Source organism: Ictidomys tridecemlineatus, chromosome 10, assembly GCF_052094955.1.
Source record: "Ictidomys tridecemlineatus isolate mIctTri1 chromosome 10, mIctTri1.hap1, whole genome shotgun sequence".
NCBI classification, from domain to species: domain Eukaryota; kingdom Metazoa; phylum Chordata; class Mammalia; order Rodentia; family Sciuridae; genus Ictidomys; species Ictidomys tridecemlineatus.
Genome location: NC_135486.1, coordinates 77,777,195 through 77,796,305, shown reverse-complemented (window position 1 = coordinate 77,796,305; position 19,111 = coordinate 77,777,195). Strand labels below are relative to the sequence as shown.

The window sequence follows — 19,111 nt, the reverse complement described above, 5'->3', positions numbered from 1 at the left end:
AAGGATATGAAGAAAGGCGTATTTTAAGGGCGATTCTTTAAAGTTCCAAATAACATTTTCATTTACCTCTCATGAACCAAAATTTATTTCCATGGCTATAAGTAACTGCAAGGGGGGCTGGAATCAGACCCTCTCACTGGACACGTTACCCAGGATTTGGTGTCCAAGAGGAAAAGAATGAATGTTGGAGGTGAGTGATGGTCTCTAGCGCAAAGTATTTTAAAAGATTTGAAACTTTGTGCAACTGAGCAGAATTTAATTCTCCCATCTGCACTTTCAGGCTCCGATAAGATAAAACTTGGGGTGGGAGGAGAGAGTTCTCAAGAAGAAGAACAGTTAAAGGGTGTGGTGTGGGTTGCTCAGCCTTTTGGGACAAGGGGTCTGAGTCAGTGGACATGTGCCTGATTCTGATCTGGTTGCCCTTGAGGGGATCAGTGTCTGGGAGAACAAAGAAAACTGCTGCAGAGTTTTCTAGACTGAGAAATGCTGCTCACAACCCCTGAGCCCCAGGGTGTTGTGGGAAGTAGCCAGATGTTTCTCCTGGGTGCTCAGAATGATGATCCTGACAGCTTTAAGACTGGAGGAGATCCTACAGACCACAGAGACGGAGGGGACACGTACTTTGTGACCCTGCCCGTAGGGATTTCCTGGGATTCACTTCACCAAGAGAGAATCTTACCACAATGAAAGAGCCTAAGGAAAACACGGAGTCAAATTCCCTTTAAAATAATAATAAAACAGAGATAAGGATGGGAGCTGAAATAGTTTCTTTTAACAGAAATGATGATTTCATCGAATACCATTTCATGGACTAATTGCAAGCATGACTTCAGGAAAGACAATTTGGTTTTTGTCTCTTGTGGAGAATAAATAACAATGAAAAAGGAAAGAAATATTTTATCTGACTCTAATTAGAAATTTAAATTTTTAGTTATGAATTATTTTGTCCTTTTACCCAAGGCTATAGAATATAAAACTGAATGAAGCAGAGAAAAGTAGAGGTATTTGATACAGCTTTTGTGGAGTCTTAGCAACGCTGCTTGATCAGTTGACTATCCCGGGAACCTCTAATATCACTAATGGTTAGCAGGAAAACACATGTTTTGCTATGCCTGAAATTCATCTGTTCATATGGAGGTTTTCACTTTGACCAGATTCTTTCTTCAATCTCGGCCAAGTTGGAAAGGAAGAAATCAAGTGAGCATGGATGGAATAAGAGAAGGAAGAAAGGAGGAGAGAGAATGAGTGAAGGATAAATGGTATTAGGAAAAACTGGAGGAAAGTGAACAAGGGAAAAGTTTCTCATTTAAAGTGAATTTCTTAGGGCCCGTGGTAGAATATGCACAGTGTGAAGCCCTGGGTTTGATCTCCAGCACCACCAAAAAAGTATATGTCTTTGCTGTGTTTATTGAAATAGTAAAATAAACATAGTGTCACTAACTGAGTGCTCATGCAGCAATGGAGGTCCCCAGAGCAGTGCAATGAAAAGCCTTCTAAGCTTGTTGACCTCACTGCCTGGTTTTGGGCATGATTCACAAGTGATGACACCAGCATAGTGTGAAGACCACATTAGCTTGCAGTTGCGAACATCTGTTTCTGTTTACAGCTTTCAAAACCATCTTGAATATGTTATCTACACAACAACCCCATGATTAGGGCAGGAAGGCATTGTTATTGACCCGATTTTATTGTTGTGGATGGGGGAGAATATAAAAAGAGTCATCTTCTGATCTCCTCCTTAGTTTTCACAGTCTGATTATGGATGTTGAAATAAAAGATTTCACACTACATCTCTTCTTCAAATACATATATTTAGGATGATGTGTTTGAGGAAATGAAGGCTCCCTGAGCCTCCCAGACACCCCTTCACCCGCTACTTACAGCTACACCTCCTTGACTTCATGGAGATCACCTTGTAGGGCCAGAGGTCATCTTTAAGCTGAGACTGAAAGGATGAGAGACATCATTAAGGAAAACACCAGGAGATCTGCATTCCAAGCAGTTAAGAGCTTCCTAAGAGTAATGCTTAGGAACAGTGAAGAAAATACAAGTTGGTTTAAACTTGGTTTGCAGTAGAAAAGACAGCTATGAGATGAGTTGGGAAGATGGGCTGGTCGACACTTGGAAGTAGGCATGGAGCTCAAATGCATATGGAAAAGTTTAGATTTCATGTAAGCAAGCAAAAACAAATCTTACATGTTCAGGGAAGCTGAACATTCAGTGGTTAATAGTCCAAGCTCTGGAATTCAAACACCATTTATACCAGTTATTAAATATGTGAATGAAGGCATGTTATTGAATATCTACAGATGTCAGTTTCTTCATTTATAAAGCAAAGATAGCAACAATGACACAACACAGGGCAGTTTCAAATGATGTATTATAGAACACACAGAAAAATGCCTGGTCTACAGTAAGGATTTGTAAATGTTATCTGGTTTTGTTTAAAAAAAATATTTCTGACTGCTGGATGAAAAATAGATTGAGGATAATGGGGTAAGCCTCAAGGCCAGTTGAGAAGATATTAAAGTGGCCATGAGGAATAGTCTATGGAGCTTAGTATAATAGGTGAAGGTAGAGAAGGGTATATATTTGGGGAGTAGACATGCTAATGCATTAGATGAGGAGGAAGAAATAAAAGAATCAGCAATAGCTCCTGGGTTTTGTACTGAGAAATCAATTGTGAGGAAGAAATCCCTTTTTCTAACATAAGAAAAGACCTGGAGGGAAAATTAAAAGTTCTTATTCACATATATCAAGCTGAAGTACCTGTACAATACCCAAGTGCAAAGGTCAAGAATAAAATTAGATAAAACCAGGTAACTGACGCTAGTTAGATGCTTGTGGCGGAGACAGACACAGACATCAGGTGGAACAGGGTGAGGATTAAAAGTGTCAGAAATTTTCTGAAATGAGCAGAAATTATTAGTGCATGATCTGTCTAGCTTAAAAATCCAGCTATCTTCATCTTTCATTGCCTTTGAGCTGTTTTGCAACTGTATAAACTAGAGAAAATTGGTAATAATACAAATGATTCTTGCCACAAAAATGCAAATTACTCTTGTCTAGTGAAATGTAATTGATTTGCCTTGGGGACAGGCTAGTCTTTTTTTTATCTATTTATAAATTAATTTCAGCATTCCTTTCTTGCATGTAAATGTGTGCTTCTTTGAAACATTTGTAACATTTTACAAGTTCCCTCATTAATTGATCAATTAAATAAAATCCTTGACAAGTATAGATTTTATATTTATATATGGATCATAATTTCTAACTTAAAAAAAAATGATCATTTAATAGGAGCCACGGACACTGTCCATTAAAAATAGTTGAGGAGAAAAAAATTCCTCAGCTGAACACTACCTAAAGACATGGCCCTGCGTAACTGGTTACTTAATGGGGAAGAAAACGGCAGAAACATTCACGGATCCTGGACTTGGAACAACTCAACCTCTGGCTTTGAACCTGGACCCCTTTGTTGGACAGGACTTATAAATATCACCCCTTTTTCCAACCTGAGTTTTGAACACATTGAATAAGAGGCAAATGATTATTGGAAACCAAAAGATCAACTTCATAATGACAAAAAAATAGACTAGGGGATGTAGAATATGGGCCACATGAGCTGTCACTAAACCCCCAAATTAGGCTATTCACCTACTCAAATCATGGCATTGATAAACCAGAAAATCTTTTCATCAAATGTTGTTTAGACAACAGGATAAATACATGAAAAAAGATTGAATCTCAACGTCTACCTAATACCACTCATGAAAGTTAATTCAAGATTGGTAACATGCATAAACTAAAGCTATGGCTAAAACTATAAAACTTCTACAAGAAAACAGAGGAGAAAAACCTGATTATCTTGGAATAGGCAAAGATCTCACATGGTATGCACACACATAAAACTGCTTATCATAACAGAAAAAAAACTGATTCATTGCACTTTATCAAAATTTAAAACACTACCAAGAGAGGGAAAGTTTCATCAAATTGTATACTTAAAAACTGTTTTGTTTCTCTGTATGTAAATTAAGAAATGACGAATTTTGAATGAAGGAAAAGATTCACTTTAAAAATTTAAAAAATTAATCATAGTGCATAAAAGTTAATGGTTCACAGAAAGTGAATAAAAGTAAACAGTAGTTACTATTATATGAAGAGCCAAAACCATCGAATTATAAAATTACAATAAAATACCTAATATCTTATTTTAATGAAGTCAAATTTTATTTTAAAGTGCAGAAATTTTGTTGCACCAGTTTCCCTTCATATATCTTTTATCTTGCTAAACTGCCCAGGCTGGCCTTGACTTGTGATCTGCCTGCCTCAACCTTCCAAGTAGAAATGTTACATATTAGATATTTTAAATATCAACCAGATTAAAGTCTTTTTAATTAATTAATTTATGTATTTTTCCAGACCCATATGCCTTCTGGTAAGAGAGGCCAAAATCCCAATCTCCTCAGGCTATCTGGAGAAACTCCAAGAGGGAAAGAAGAATCTTAACCAATTATATAGTTAATTTCTTTGAATGTGTATATGCATGACAATAGTAATGAAAGATAAATAACGTAATACAAATCATCACTTAAATGTTTCCATTTAATAAGTTCTTGTTGGTAACCTACATGCCCCAGGGAAGTAATCTCTATTAAACTTATATGCAATTGGGCAATGTTTATGGCCAGTATTTAAATATGACTCTGTGCCCACTTAAAGCTACCAAATCTTAATTTGAGGTCCTAAAATGTTTAACAGGGCAATATTGCACATTCTCATGCACATTTTCTGATTTTAACCAATCTAATTACTATCGTCATGCATATACACATTCAAAGAAATTAACTATATAATTGGTTAAAATTCTTCTTTCCCTCTTGGAGTTTCTCCAGATAGCCTGAGGAGATTGTGATTTTTGGCCTCTCTTACCAGAAGGCATATGGGTCTGGAAAAATACATAAATTAATTAATTAAAAAGACTTTAATCTGGTTGATATTTAAAGTATCTAATATGTAACATTTCTACTTGGAAGGTTGAGGCAGGCAGATCACAAGTCAAGGCCAGCCTGGGCAGTTTAGCAAGATCCTGTTTCAGAATAAAATTTTTCTGAAAGGATAGAGATACAGTTCCGTGGTAGAATGCTTGCCTAGTGTGCACAGCCCTGAGTTCTATCCCCAGTACCAAAAAAAAAAAAAAAAAAAAAGTAACTTTAGCATTGTTTGAATTCTTCCTTTTTTTGTTTTATTATTTTCAGTCCAAAACCAAAAATAACACTCTTTATTGTCATAGCACAGTTATTATTATTTTATCACCTTCATATGGTACCTGTAAATGTACCTAGAGATCTGCAATATCCAATAGCTTTTTGCAGACTCTAGTATTGGTCAGAGATTCTGGAAAATTAGTATTATTTCATTTCATATTTCTTCCTGTACAATTTTGAACTTTTTTCCCTTTTTCTCTCTTAGTAATATAAATAAGCCTTGATTTCAGATTAAGGCATCCAACAACAAAATGTTAAGAAAAATCTAAAGCAGAAAACCTTCCCTATTTATCAATATTGGCTTAAAATATTAGTATTGCACACTTTTAACTATTCTCTTATTGGTATATATGATTGTAACTAAAATTTATTTTAGATTTCAGAATTTAATTTTTTTGAAATCATGAATTCAACAGCAGTGTAGAGTGAAAAGATTTTTTTTTTTGCAGCCAAATCGAGGTATGAAATGACACATAGTCTAGGACACATGTTTAACATATACAGTTTGATCCTTTTTGACATAGATACCCATCCACTGAAGCCACCACCAAAATCCAAATAATGGACATGTTCATCAGTTCTGAGTGTCCTTGTGCCACTTGGCTCTCCTTCCCTTTTTCTTCCTCTCTCCCCTCCCCAGTGCTTTTGGTCACAATAGTTTGAATTTTCACGAATATTATATTAATATTCTTCTGTAATCTGGCTTTTTGTACTCAGCATTATTTGGGGGCTTATCCATGTTGTCATAGTTAAACTCGTCTTTCTATTACAGAGAAGACTTCACCCAGATGTCTCAGGTCTTATTAAACTTGGTTTGTTTGAAATAAAACTCACTGTGTTCCAGCCATCAGTACACAAGCTTGATTCTTACAGTCAGTCCTGACTTCTTCCTCCCCCTTCCTCACTCTGCCTGTGTCCAGTCATCATACCAACAACCTTGCAAATATCCCTCTGGTCCATCCATTTCTTTCCATTTCTTTCTTGCTACCAACTGAGTCAAAACTATTACAACCTCTTCCCCGTCTTAGCCTGGAAATCTTCCAGTGTCTATTCTTTTCTTCATCGGATCAATTCCTCAAATCATAGCCAGAATGATTTTTCTAAAATCCCTTCACCTGCCAGCTTAAAATATTATTAACACATTCTTATTGTTCTTAGGCTGAGAAAACAACTCTGATGTGGTTCACGCCACCCTGCATGGCTTGTCCCTACTGACTTTTCTAGAGCTTCCACGACTGCCATCATGCTGGTTTACATTTAATTCCTAATCCCTGCTGTGGCTCCCCAGCTCTTCCACCAACACGTTGGCTCATCATCAAATGCTGTTGATTCTACTTTGAAAACTATATACTGAATCCAAACTTTTATTACCATTCACACTATTAGGATTCTAATCAAAGCTACAATCATTTTCATCTGGACTCTTGCCACAACCTATTGAGGGATATCTCTATTTCTATCTCTATCTCTATCTCTATCTCTCTCTCTCCCCTGCTTCTCTTACCCTATTCAATTGTTTTCCAAATACCACCAGCCAGTATGATGGCTTATACCATAATTTATATCATGCTAAAAACCTTCCAATAGGCCAGATGTGGTGACATATGCCTCTAGAGGCTGAGGCAGGAGGATCGCAAGTTTAAAGCCAGCCTCAGAAATCTAGTGAAGCCCTGGCATAAAATAAAAAAATTTAAAAAGGGTTGGGGATGTGGTTCAGTGGTTAAATGCCCCTAGGTTTAATACCTGGTACCAAAAAAAAAAAAAAAGAAGAAAGATAGAGAGGGAGGGAGGGAGGGAGGGAAGGAAAGAAGGAAGGAAGGAAGGAAGGAAGGAAGGAAGGAAGGAAGGAAGGAAGGAAGGAAGGAAGGAAGGAAGGAAGGAGGAAGGGAAGGAAGGAAGGAAGGAAGGAAGGAAGGAGGAAGGGAAGGAAGGAAGGAAGGAAGGAAGGAAGGAAGGAAGGAAGGAAGGAAGGAAGGAAGAAAAAAAGAAAGAAAGAAAGAAAGAAGAAAGAAAAGAAAACCTTCTAATAGCTCCCACTGCAATTAGAATATTAACCCAAAGGCCTCAACATTGACCTCAAGGCCATGCTATATCTGGTTCCTACTCACCTTTCCTTGTCCTCTACCACTGCCCTACTCTTTTACTATGTTCAGCCACACTGATGTGCCTCCTTTCTAGCCTTCTGTATCCCTATCTGAGCACCTTTTCTTGCTCTTCTGTAATGCTTTTCCAAGTCTCCAAACGGCTGTCCCTTCTATTTCACCAAGAGATGTTCCTTGACCACTTTCCCTCCCTGAGGAAAGTCACTCCCACTCCACTGCTTGCTTTTCCTTTCTACATAGCATTTAAGGTTCTGTTCACCACCTTCCAATGGCTCTCCATCTCACATCCAAGTCTCATCCACATAAAAGCTTGCCAGGCCACACACAATCTGGCCACCCTTTTCTCTTTGATCTCATCTTCTATCTGGCGCTCTCATGCCGGCTCCAGCCATCCTAGTTTCCTTGATGTTTTTCCAATATCTCAAGTATCCTCCTAACTCAGGGCCTTCGAAGGTACTGTTTCTTCTGCCTGGAATATTCTCTCCCAAAAATCCAACATGAATTAGCGTCTCATGTCATGTCATTCAGGCCTGGCTCAATAATTGGTTATCAGATAGCTCTTCCTCAGTGGGCCTCATTAACCCAGAAGCCAGATTCCCATGCCCACCACTTTCTATCCTTCACCTTTTAATTTCCTTCAAAACACATTATTCCACATGTGAGCTACTAATTTTTTTTTATTATTGTCTGTTTTTTATCAACTAGAAGGCACCATCTACCAGAGCAGGAATTGTTTTCTTCCCCATTTCTCTTGTTCTTAGAAGAGTAGGTTTTGCTTAATAAGTAATTTCTCATTGAATAAATCACTGATCTATCAGAAATCCTCTTATTAATTTATGTGCCTAATTTATGTCTTAATGTCGTTGCCACAGTCCTCTGCCTGTGAGCCTTTGAAGACCCAGCGGTAGAGAGGAAGAGGAGATGAATTCAACCACATTTACAAATCGTAACTGCTTTTGAACTTCTGTATTTTTAGACTTTCTCAACCATTTTCTCTCAGGAGACACCACTCCCAATAGTCACAGGCCACTTCCAGTCCTTTGCTGTTACAAATCGTGGGGCCTCAGAGGACCTTGTGCATTTGCATCACTTATTTTCGTCAGTATATCTGATGGGGTTTGCCAGGCGGATGGTTGAGAAATGCTGAGCACACCCTTCTTCCCTGCCCCCACGGGGGCCCATACTCCCTCGGTGTCACCTGGCCACCCCCAGCACCCAGTCACTCCTCTGTGCTGTCCTTTGCCTCATGCCCTGCGGGCGGAATGCGCAGCGGGGAAGCCTTACTCAAGTGTCCCAAAAGAGGAAGCACAGAAAAGGCTGAAGTGACAGTTAGGAAGACCCTTGCAAAATAAATTGAGTTCTATGTTTTTGTGGAACCTTTAATTAATTGGCCCTGTGTTCCTTAGTTCCTCCTATATCAAAGATGGGTCTGTTCGCCAGGGGACGCTCCTGAGATCCCCGCACGTGGGGAAAAAGCTGAAGGAGCAAGGCGCATTTTTTCCCAGAATTAAAAAACAAAAACAAACAAACAAAAACACCTTTTGTTATTGTTGTTGGATTTTTTTCATTTGTTGATTCAAAGGTAGTGTGTGTGGGGGGGCGGGTACAAAAGGAAAGAAGGCACAGGCCAGATGACTTGGGGAAAGCAGCCAGCGAACGGCAGGAGTCCTTAAGCCTATTTTGAAGTCCCCATCTCCTAACCAGACGCCCTCCCAGCACCTCGGTGCAAAGCAGCGTGGCGAGCGCCACCCGTCTGCGCGCTGCGTGGGAAGGGGAGGGCTGACACCACTTCCTCCCCGAGGCGCGGACCTCGAGCCTGGGTGCCGCCGACTTCAGAGCCGAGGGCGACCTCGCTGCGTGCCCCGCCGCCTGTCCCCAGCTGCCCAGCCCGTTGGGCGCTCCCGCCGCCGCCTCTCCGCGCGTCCCAGCAGAGCCGTCGAGGTAAGCGGCGCCCACCGGGTCGGGAACCCAGCGAGCTGCAACTTGAGCCCCTGGGGCATTACCCGACCGGGTGTCACGCGGGTGGTGTCCTAGGCCGGGGGCGGCTCCCGGCGCAGGCCTCCGGAACGCGCGCCCCTTGCTGGACCCTGGAGGGTAGCGGGTCCCCTGGGTACACTCAGCAGTCAACCCAGTTCGCGCCAGGGGTTGGATCTCGATCTAGGCTTCCCCGCATTCTGTTTCATCAGACTTGACTGATTTCCTGCCCAGGAAATTGCTACAAGGTTGAACAGGGAACGAATATGCACCCTCGAGGGTCCAGCAAGTCCAGTGAGCCCCAAACTGACCGGATCTGGAGGAATTCCCGGGGCGCTTTAGGGCACTAGTTTAAATGCAAGTCCTGTGAGAATTCGTGTTGATGACTGTCAGATACATCTCAAAGTGTTCCCTTCCTTTAAAACTCTCAAACATCTACGTCTTCTTTTTCAAAAAAAAAAAAAAATTACATTTTTTCCCGAAATAGTCTCCTTTTCATTTTAAATATGATGAAGAAAGTTTGGACACCAGATAAAAGTTATAGTTTGGCTTGGGGGAAGGGTGCCTTTTGTAGCGTCAACAAAACTAACCAAAATGTCTGTCTATCCCTGGGCAAGCTCTCCGGGGATAAAAACCTTGCCCCTTTGGCTGGTGTACCTTTTCTTTGCCTTCTGGAAAGGACTTTCTTAGTATTCGTATCACGATGGAAAGCAAAACATGTTTTCTCAAACCACTCCAGCAAAGTGCTTCAGAAGGAACTTTAAATGGGATTGTTGGAGAAAGAGAAATGAGTGACACAAGGAAGTATTACCCCTCCAGATATGCTTTCTGGTGGTGTCATGTGGTTTAAACACTGGCAAGGGTACTTCATTCATTTTTAAATCAGGGGCTCCAAACTGCAATTTCAGAAAGAGAACTTTGTCTTTTTAAATAAACCTGAGGGCCGTTTTCGCTGGGCCTCACTGAAATACCAGGATAGCACATGGGCCAGAAATGCTGCCTAGCAAGATGAGTAGAGAATCTGTGAAGAATCCCCCTCAGTGTTTCCAGTGGTATTTCCTGTCAGCTCCATGTGTTGTGAAATTTAATGTCATCCTCAAACTATTCATATTTTATAATTTTTTCAACTATTCATATTTTATAATTTTTTCTTTTGGTGTCTTTTCTGGGTATTTGAGACTTTGATTTTAGCTCCACATCTGCCACTCACTAGACAAGGATGACTTTAAGTTGTTTTAACCTCTCTGGACCTCAGATAACTGACCAGTAAAGTGAGATGATTGGATTGTGAAAGAATGGAGGAAAGGATAATGATTGTAAGAGGCTGAGACATAGCTCAGTGGTAGAGCACTAGCATGCTGAGTTGTGGGTTCAATCCTCAGCACTACCCCAAAAAAAAAAGAAGAAGAAGAAGAATGCTGATGGATTTTGTTAAATTCTGAAATATAAACACGTTTGAAGTCTTCTGTTTCTTAAAAGTAAAAAAGTAGAGTTGATTTCTAACCTATATGTAAAATAGCAACTTCCCATTCTATTGAAAAACTCAGACACAAAGATATGAAAAATTGTGCTCTATATGTGTAATAAGAATTATAATGCATTCCACTGTCATATATTTTAAAAAAATAAAATAAAATATAAACACTGAGACAGAGAATAGCCACAGGTCAGTGTTATATTTCAAAAGTGCTCAATTGCTGTTTCTCAAAAAGTACAACTTTGAAACGTGTAGTTACTTTAAATCTTACACATTGTACCATGTAGTACCCATTAAATTTTTTGTATTTATATCCTAAGCTGCATACCAATTACCAACAACATTTTTTAACTTAGACATTTAGATATTTCCATGCTATTACTAAAGTAAGGTATTTATAAAGTTTATTGTCATACATGCTAATGTTTGATATGCCATCGTAAATTTTCTTCAAAATAGCATTATTATTTTCATTTATTTCTAATTACCTTCTATTTTAATTATTTTTATACCTAAAGGCTTTATGTGAGTCCAAAAATTTTAAAATAAACTAAATTTATGTTCTATAGCCTAACAGACAGTAATCTTTACAGTTTCCTAGAACCCTATGAGTTTGTTTTATAAGCAAAAGAATGATCTTGGGAGTTTGAAAAAATGGAACAATTTTGAACTAAATAAAACCTCAAGATAGAACAATCATTGTTAACATAATTGGCATTTTCAATATGAAAAGCTATGTGTAGTAATGTCATCTTAAGTGGCAAGAAACATTAAACATTTATTATATAAATGCAGGTATATGATAAATACCAGGTTTTAAGATTGAAAGGTTTTAGGTAAGGACACTGGTGGATATTGATGTTTATGTATGATGTATGATGATGATGTTTACATGTATGTTATAATCATCATGAGAAACATGAACTTTAGAGGAAACTGAATGTATCTAGAAAAGTATTAATTACATTTTTCTACAGAAGGGAAAACAGCACTGAGAAAAGGTACTGAGCCACCTACACCCCATTTCAGAGACTGGATTGTACAGTAGCACAGCGGAGCAGGTCCTAGGAATAGCATCTCAGAGAACACAGCACCTGCCACCACTGTATCCCCATTATCTAGACAATTTCATCACCAGGGTTAGGATGAAAAATGTATTTGCTAAATGTTCTGAATACTTCAATTCACTTCTGGTTGACACCATCACACTGTCGCAAGCTGCCTAAACCCCAGTTGACCTTTTGGTCCCAAATTTTGGTCCTCCAGTCAACAGTGAGGCTTGAGCAGATAAAAATGTAACTCCAGTCCAGGGCACTACACGTTCTCAGTACATTATTCTGTGGCTCGGATTCTTGACTCCATTTCCAAACATTTCCTTAGCATTGACTATGAACTTGAATCATTAAAATCATATTATGAGACCTCTTTTCTTCTGTCAATTCAGGTTCCTCTTTGATCCCCAGATGGTAATAGTAAATAACATTTAATTATAATGTTTCTTTATAACTTATCCAAAGTGCTTGGACTGTAAGTATTTTGGGCTTTGTTTTTTTTTTTTTTAATTTTGGAATCTTTGCATATACATAATGAGATATCTTGAGGATCAAACCCAAGTCTAAACACAAAATTCCCTTTTGTTTCCAATACACCTTGTACACATAGCCTAAGATAATTTTATCAAATATTTTAAAATAATTTGGTTCATGAAACAAAGTTTGTATATTGTATCCTAATGGGGCCTACAGAGTCATTTTTTCCCTTGAATATGTTGTATGCCGTGTTTGACCATGACCTTTCACACGAGGTCAGTGAAGAATTTTCCATATTGGCATTCAAAAACATTTCTGATTTTTTAGCATTTTGGATCTTAATTTTTAGATTACACATGCTCAACACATGTACCAGACGCTGTGCTAACTAATTTAGAGCTATCATTTTGTTTATCCTTGTACCTTGGGCTTATACTGTTATCACTTTTTATTGTTGAGGAAATGAAAGCACAGAGAGGGTAAGAAACTTATACAGGAAATAAAATGCACAGCTGATGTTTAAACCAGGCCAGTATGATATCAGGGCCTGAGGTACTATCGAGGACTAGGGTGCAAATGGTGACAACACATGGGGCCTCTCCTCAAGGAGCTTATTGTCTAGAAGAGGAAACATAACTAGGCCATTATCATTCCACAAGTGACCTGATCACATGCTATGTGAGCGTATATCCTGCCCTTACACCAGACTAGGGTCAGGGAAGGAGGGTGAATAGAAGGTAACCAAGCAAAGAAGTCAGCTTGTTATAGTGGCAAGACAAGAATTATAATCAATTTTGAAGTTATTTTCTTTATATGTGTCTTTTGAAAACAATAATCTTCTGTAGTAGCCATCATGTTTTTATTTTTATCTTTATTATATTCAAATCCCTCACAAGAGCTTGCTGTGTTGATTAAATCAACAAAGTAGAAAGTCTGACTTTTTTTTTCCGAATTCTGCTGGAAATCTTCCTGATTTGGTTTCATATCACAGATTCATCAGCGAGATGGTTGTGGGCTGGGAGAGGGGTTACATGCTTAATCATACAACAGTTATATTTCCACAACTGGTTGGAAGATTTATATAGAGAGAGCTATGTCATATCAAACTGAAGAAAAAGAAAAAGTAATATTAGAACAAGTGAACTATATTTTTCCTCCATTTTTATTATAAATTATTTCTTATATACAAATGATGATATGATATATATACATATATGCAGAACAAAATATATATCTACGTTATAATAAATAATAAGAAATCCAACATCTGGGTGTCAGTATTACTAGCATATCCCCTGGCCTTCTCCTAGTAATAGCCCCCTATCTCTGCTCTAAAGGTAATGTTTTTCTGATTGTGCTAATTTGTTAAAAGTATTTAAGAATCATGTACCTACTTTTGCAAAGTATGTTGTCAAACCAGGAATTAGAGAAAACTAAAATTAGGATCCCTGCTGAATCTAAGGAGTGATCAGGGTGTTCAATCAAGTAAAAATAATTTATGTTAAATAACATAAAAGCAAAGAATATTAGAAATGGTTAAGAGTAAGTATCACAGACATAGTGGTTTCTTAGTCATTAATGAAGTGATCAAGGTTTTATTTTTTTTATTTTTTATTTTTTTAGTGATAGAGGGAGAGAGAGAGAGAGAGAGAGAGAGAGAGAGAGAGAGTATTTTTTTAATATTTATTTTTTAGTTATCGGAGGACACAACATTGCTGTTGGTATGTGGTGCTGAGGATCGAACCCGGGCCGCACGCACGCCAGAGGAGCTCGCTACCACTTGAGCCACATCCCTAGCCCATGATCAAGATTTTAAGTGTAATAAGTGAATAACTTAGACAGTCCAATTTTTTATATTACTTAGATTTGTACTTTAAAGACACATCAATCATTTTCAATCAGAAATATTAGCTGAGCACTATTCTAGGTGCTTATTATCCATCAGTGAACAGAAGAGATGGGCCTCAGCATTCATGGAGCTTCTGTTTTAGTGGGGAGACAAAGAATAATTGATACACATAATAATTCTGATATAGTTTTAAGTGAAAAGGGCTCTAAAAGAGACTAAGTTGTGGGGCACAGTGGCACACTTCTGTAATCCCAGCAACTGGGGCGGCTGAGGCAGGAGGATTGCAAGTTCAAAGCCAGCCTCAGCAACTTAGCAAGGCCCTTTATCTAAAAATAGTAATGACAAAATTACATATAAGAGGTTGTGAGGGGAAAGGGAAAAAAAAAACAAGGGAGAGAATTGAATTACAGCAGATGGGGTAGAGAGAGAAGATGGGAGGGGAGGGGAGGGGAGGAGGATAGTAGAGGATAGGAAAGGCAGCAGAATACAACAGTCACTGGTATGGCATTATGTAAAAACGTGGATGTATAACTGATGTGATTCTGCAATCTGTATACGGGGTAAAAATGGGAGTTCATAACCCACTTGAATCAAATGTATGAAATATGATATGGCAAGAGCTTTGTATTGTTTTGAACAACCAATAAAAAGAATAAAAATAAATAAAAATAGTAATGATAAGAATAACTTAGTGAGGCCCTAAGCAACTTAACCAGACCCTGTCTCTAAATAAAAAATGAAAAGGCCTGGGGATGTGGTTCAGTGGCTAAGCACCCCTGGGTTCAATCCCTGGTACAAAAAAAAAGAGAGAGAGACTAAGTTGCCTAGGTGAAGTTGTGTTTCAAATAAGATGTGCAGGCTTGGCCTCATTGAGATGATAAAGACTTAAGCAAAGATTTGAAAGAGATGATGGAGTTGAACTATGAGGCTTTCCAGGACAACAGTGATCGGAGTGCCAGGGCATAGATAATGGGTGAACCAGCCATAGGCCTGTGTGGCTGTAGGCATATGATCAAGGGAGCCAGTAACCTATGTAGTTGGAGAGGGATGAGGAAGGCGGGGATCACATAAGGTGCTTTGGTCAGTGTAAAAACTTTTAGTGAGATGGAAGGGCCATCGAAGGATCCTGAGAAGAGAAATAACATGATTCTGCTGATTCCATTTAAAAAGTTCACACTGACATTTTGAGAATACACTGGAGGGAGTAGACAGAAGTAGGAGGCCCATTAGGAAGTTTCAGGATTCTGCACCTATTTTGAAGTTGGCACCAACAGGATTTCCTCAGATTGGATGTGGGGTGTAAGAGAAAGAGAAGTCAGGGATGAGTCCAGAGTGTTTGATCTAAACAACTAGAAGGAAGGAATCATTGTCAACTTAGATGAGAAGTTAGAAGGGAGATGATCAGAAGTTCAGTTTGGGTTATGAATATAAAGTAGCAATTGGTAATAGTGATGTGCTTATTATACATAAGACTAAGTAACCAGGAAGATACCATGATTATTCCTATTTTACTAAGTAAAAATGACAATTTAGAGAGATTAAAAATTTGCCCAAGATTACACTGAGTAAAAAATTGAACACTTCTTTACTATGAAGCTAAAATAAGAACATAGCTAATCAGTATTAGTCCACTTCTGTGATAATTAGGACCATGAGAATTATTTTTAATAAGTGGAAAAGCAAGAAATGAACAATATAAAGCCCCTAATTTGTCCATAAAATTTTAACCAGTGATGTGGATGCTGTGTGCAATAGAAAGCTTTAAACACGTTTCTGAAGGAGAAAGCCTTTTCCACAAAGGAGATTTTTGTTAAAGATGTTTCTGTTTTCAAAATCTAAGACAGGACTTGGAAGAAAAGGAAGCTTCCTCTTTATACAGATGGATTTCAGATGGATTCAAGAGTTAAGAGAAAGACTCAGCTTTACTAGGAGCTGCCGAAGGAGGTCAGATGACCCTGCTAAGATATTTGGAAAGCCAGAAGTGGTCAGGAAGTAACTCCTTGGAGAGATCAATGTAACTGGTACTTAGTTCAGTCATTAATAGGTATCCAGGCAGCACAATTAAGACCTAATAATTTGTCATATAATGGCCAATGTCAATTAATGACCTTAAGACCAGTGTATTTGGTGTAATGCTGCTAAAAGCACTTGATAACCATTTCATAGACCATGTTTTTCACAGAGCAAAAATTCCGTTTTTAAAGGTATTGTTAGGATTTCATTTCAAAAATAAAATAATTATTTATGCATAGGCTTCATGGCGCCTGGGGTGGGGGATCCTGAAAAATATGTTCAGGTGTTTTCATATTGTATTACAATGTGTTATCACAACTAAGTTACTGATTAAATATGTTTATTAAGGCTACTGTGCTTATAGTATTAACAAACTCATTCATCTCTGCTGATAACATTTACAACTGACAGTTGAGTCAATGAACTATGTTTGAGATACAGTATTATCTTTTTAGAATAACTTCCTTCTTTTTTGAGGGGGAAGGACTGTATCACTGAACTACATCTCCATCCACGTTTTCATGACTTCTTCTAACCCAACTCCATAAATGGTATGGCTTAACAGGCAAAGACTATTTGTCCATGTGATTAGAATTCTGTTACTTTATATTTTCCTTGTTGTAAACCACGGACAAAAATGAAGTTGCTAGGCCATGAATGTGGATAAATGCAGATCAGAGTACTAAGAAAATGGCCTTAAGACCACTGTCAAATAGAGGAGCTGAAACTGAGGCAGCCCACTACCTTCACTATCCTCAAAGCCAGGTTTCCAGAGTGGGGGCCAGAACTTAACATTCACTTTAGTTGCATCAAATGCTTATCTAATACAAATGGAACGTTGTTTTTCCTTCCAGTTTTAATGCATATCTATTGAGGGCCAACCAAGTGCCACTATGGACAGATATACAATAAAATAAGATATGGCCCCTCATCTCTAGAAGCTTCCTGTCAACTGGCCTATAAACAAACACATCACAGTGTATAGCGTGCAGTGATGGGTACAGAAGTAGTACCGTAAAGACATTGACGGTAGAGAAGACACTATGTGGAGGTGACCAAGAGGCACTTTGAAGGATAAAAGCATTTCCAGGTAACCATACAGAAGAAGGCTGTGCAGACACCAGACATGAAACAGTTTGGCAATGCTGGAACATAAAATACAGTGGGAAAGGAAATGAGATGGTTCTGATTTAACCCTTGGTGAGTAATATTCAGACTGCATTCATGTGTTACAACTGTTCATCTTTTGAGTCAAAAGCTGAGCTAAGTGTAGTAATATTCCAGACAGTGCTATCCAATAGAAACATGCAAACCACATATGCAGCTTTAGACTTTCCAGAAGCCAAAAGGCAAAAAGAAACAGTAGCATTAATTTTAATGATATATTTCATTTAATGATAGGGAATGTTATTTAACAAATATCAATTATTTGAAATCATATCAAATTCCAGTAGCAGTAAAATTATCGACTATTTTTTATGCTAAATCTTCCAAATCCAATATCTTTTTGCATGTATAGCATATCTCAATCCAGACCTGTCACAGTTCAAGGGCTGAATAGCTGCATGTAGCCAGTGACTGATGCAACAGCACAACTTGAGATAAACACACAAATATCCTATCTGACACTCTATGTTAGCTCTGCAGCTGAAGGGAGGGCAGTAGATGAATTCTGAAGTAGGCTAAAGGAAAAAAGAGGGGAAAAGCATTTGCGATTCTTATGATGCTGTTTCTAGCATCTGATTTGAATTCATATTTAAATCTGTACCCAGGTTGCTTTATTAACCCTCCAGCAATCAAACCAAGAAACCTCAAATTGTCATTGCTTACTTTGCTTTTTATCCATTCTCTCCTTTTTTTATTTTCTGGATTTGGCCTAAAAACTACAAGGACTGAAAAAGAACTGGAAATAAATGGCAAATCAGTTTACCCTAAACCCACATCCTGAAAATGTGATCTGTTGTTGTTGGCAACCATGTTGTCAACCCTTTTTTTTTTCCACTTTTACTTCCGCCTGCTAGTTCACAAGCAAAACACTCTCTCATCAACAGCAACTCTCCTTGCTGTGGTTCTCCACACCAAAAAGACACCTCCCTTTCAGGAGAGGATGCCCGTGGTAAAATTGAAATATGGAACTGAAAAGGCCCAGGATATGATTTGAAAAGGCTCAGGGAGATCCCAATGCAATTTCTCTCTTGCTGAGAATGGTTGAGTGTCTGTCCCAGAAACTGTACTTACAGATGTTCTTCCAAAGTGGCGCAGTCTTTTAAAGATGTACCTGGTCTACAAATAAGCAGCAGTTCACGTCTGTAGGTACTGGAAATGTGACAGACAGAAGTAGCTATCCCATTGTGGATTTAGGAGTGCCCACACTAGTGTGTGGGGGTGGGGGAGAAACCACTAGTGGTTTTAAAAGGAGAACATCCTAATATAAATACTGATGATTATGATAACAATATCTAATAATAAACATTCTATGTGTACCAGACACTTTAAGAAACACTTTATAGGCAGTACCTCCACTACATCATTCCAGAAAGGTAGGAACTGTTTGTGCACGTATGTGTGTGTTGTGTGTGTGTGTGTGTGTGCGCGCACGCACACACAAGCAATGTGTATCGATTTTTTGTTTCTTTCTGAATTCCAGTAGAATAGATATATTTGGCTTTGTTTCAAAGATATACCATGTTAATTGCCATTTATAGGAGAGTTCTAGGTGTCAAACCATTGCTGCAAATATGATTTCCTTACCACCGATGTAGTTATCACATTTTCTCATTAGGATTCACTCAGAGGTGCTTAAAAATTGGCAAATTCTGTCCAAAAAAATGGTGCACGTATCAGTAAGGAAAGAAAAAAAAATTCAAGACTAATTGACAGCATCTGATAGAGCAAAG

The 19,111-nt window shown here is 38.4% G+C and overlaps 1 protein-coding gene across 1 annotated transcript in view; it reads left to right on the top strand.

Annotated features, from left to right (window-relative positions):
* The first annotated feature begins 9,007 nt into the window (after positions 1–9,007).
* Positions 9,008–19,111, top strand: part of Apbb1ip (amyloid beta precursor protein binding family B member 1 interacting protein) — a 103,378-nt gene continuing 93,274 nt past the window's right edge. Inside the window, exon 1 of the mRNA XM_078023271.1 lies at positions 9,008–9,313. The gene's annotated coding sequence lies outside the window, so the exon portion shown is untranslated. The remainder of the gene's footprint in view (positions 9,314–19,111) is intronic.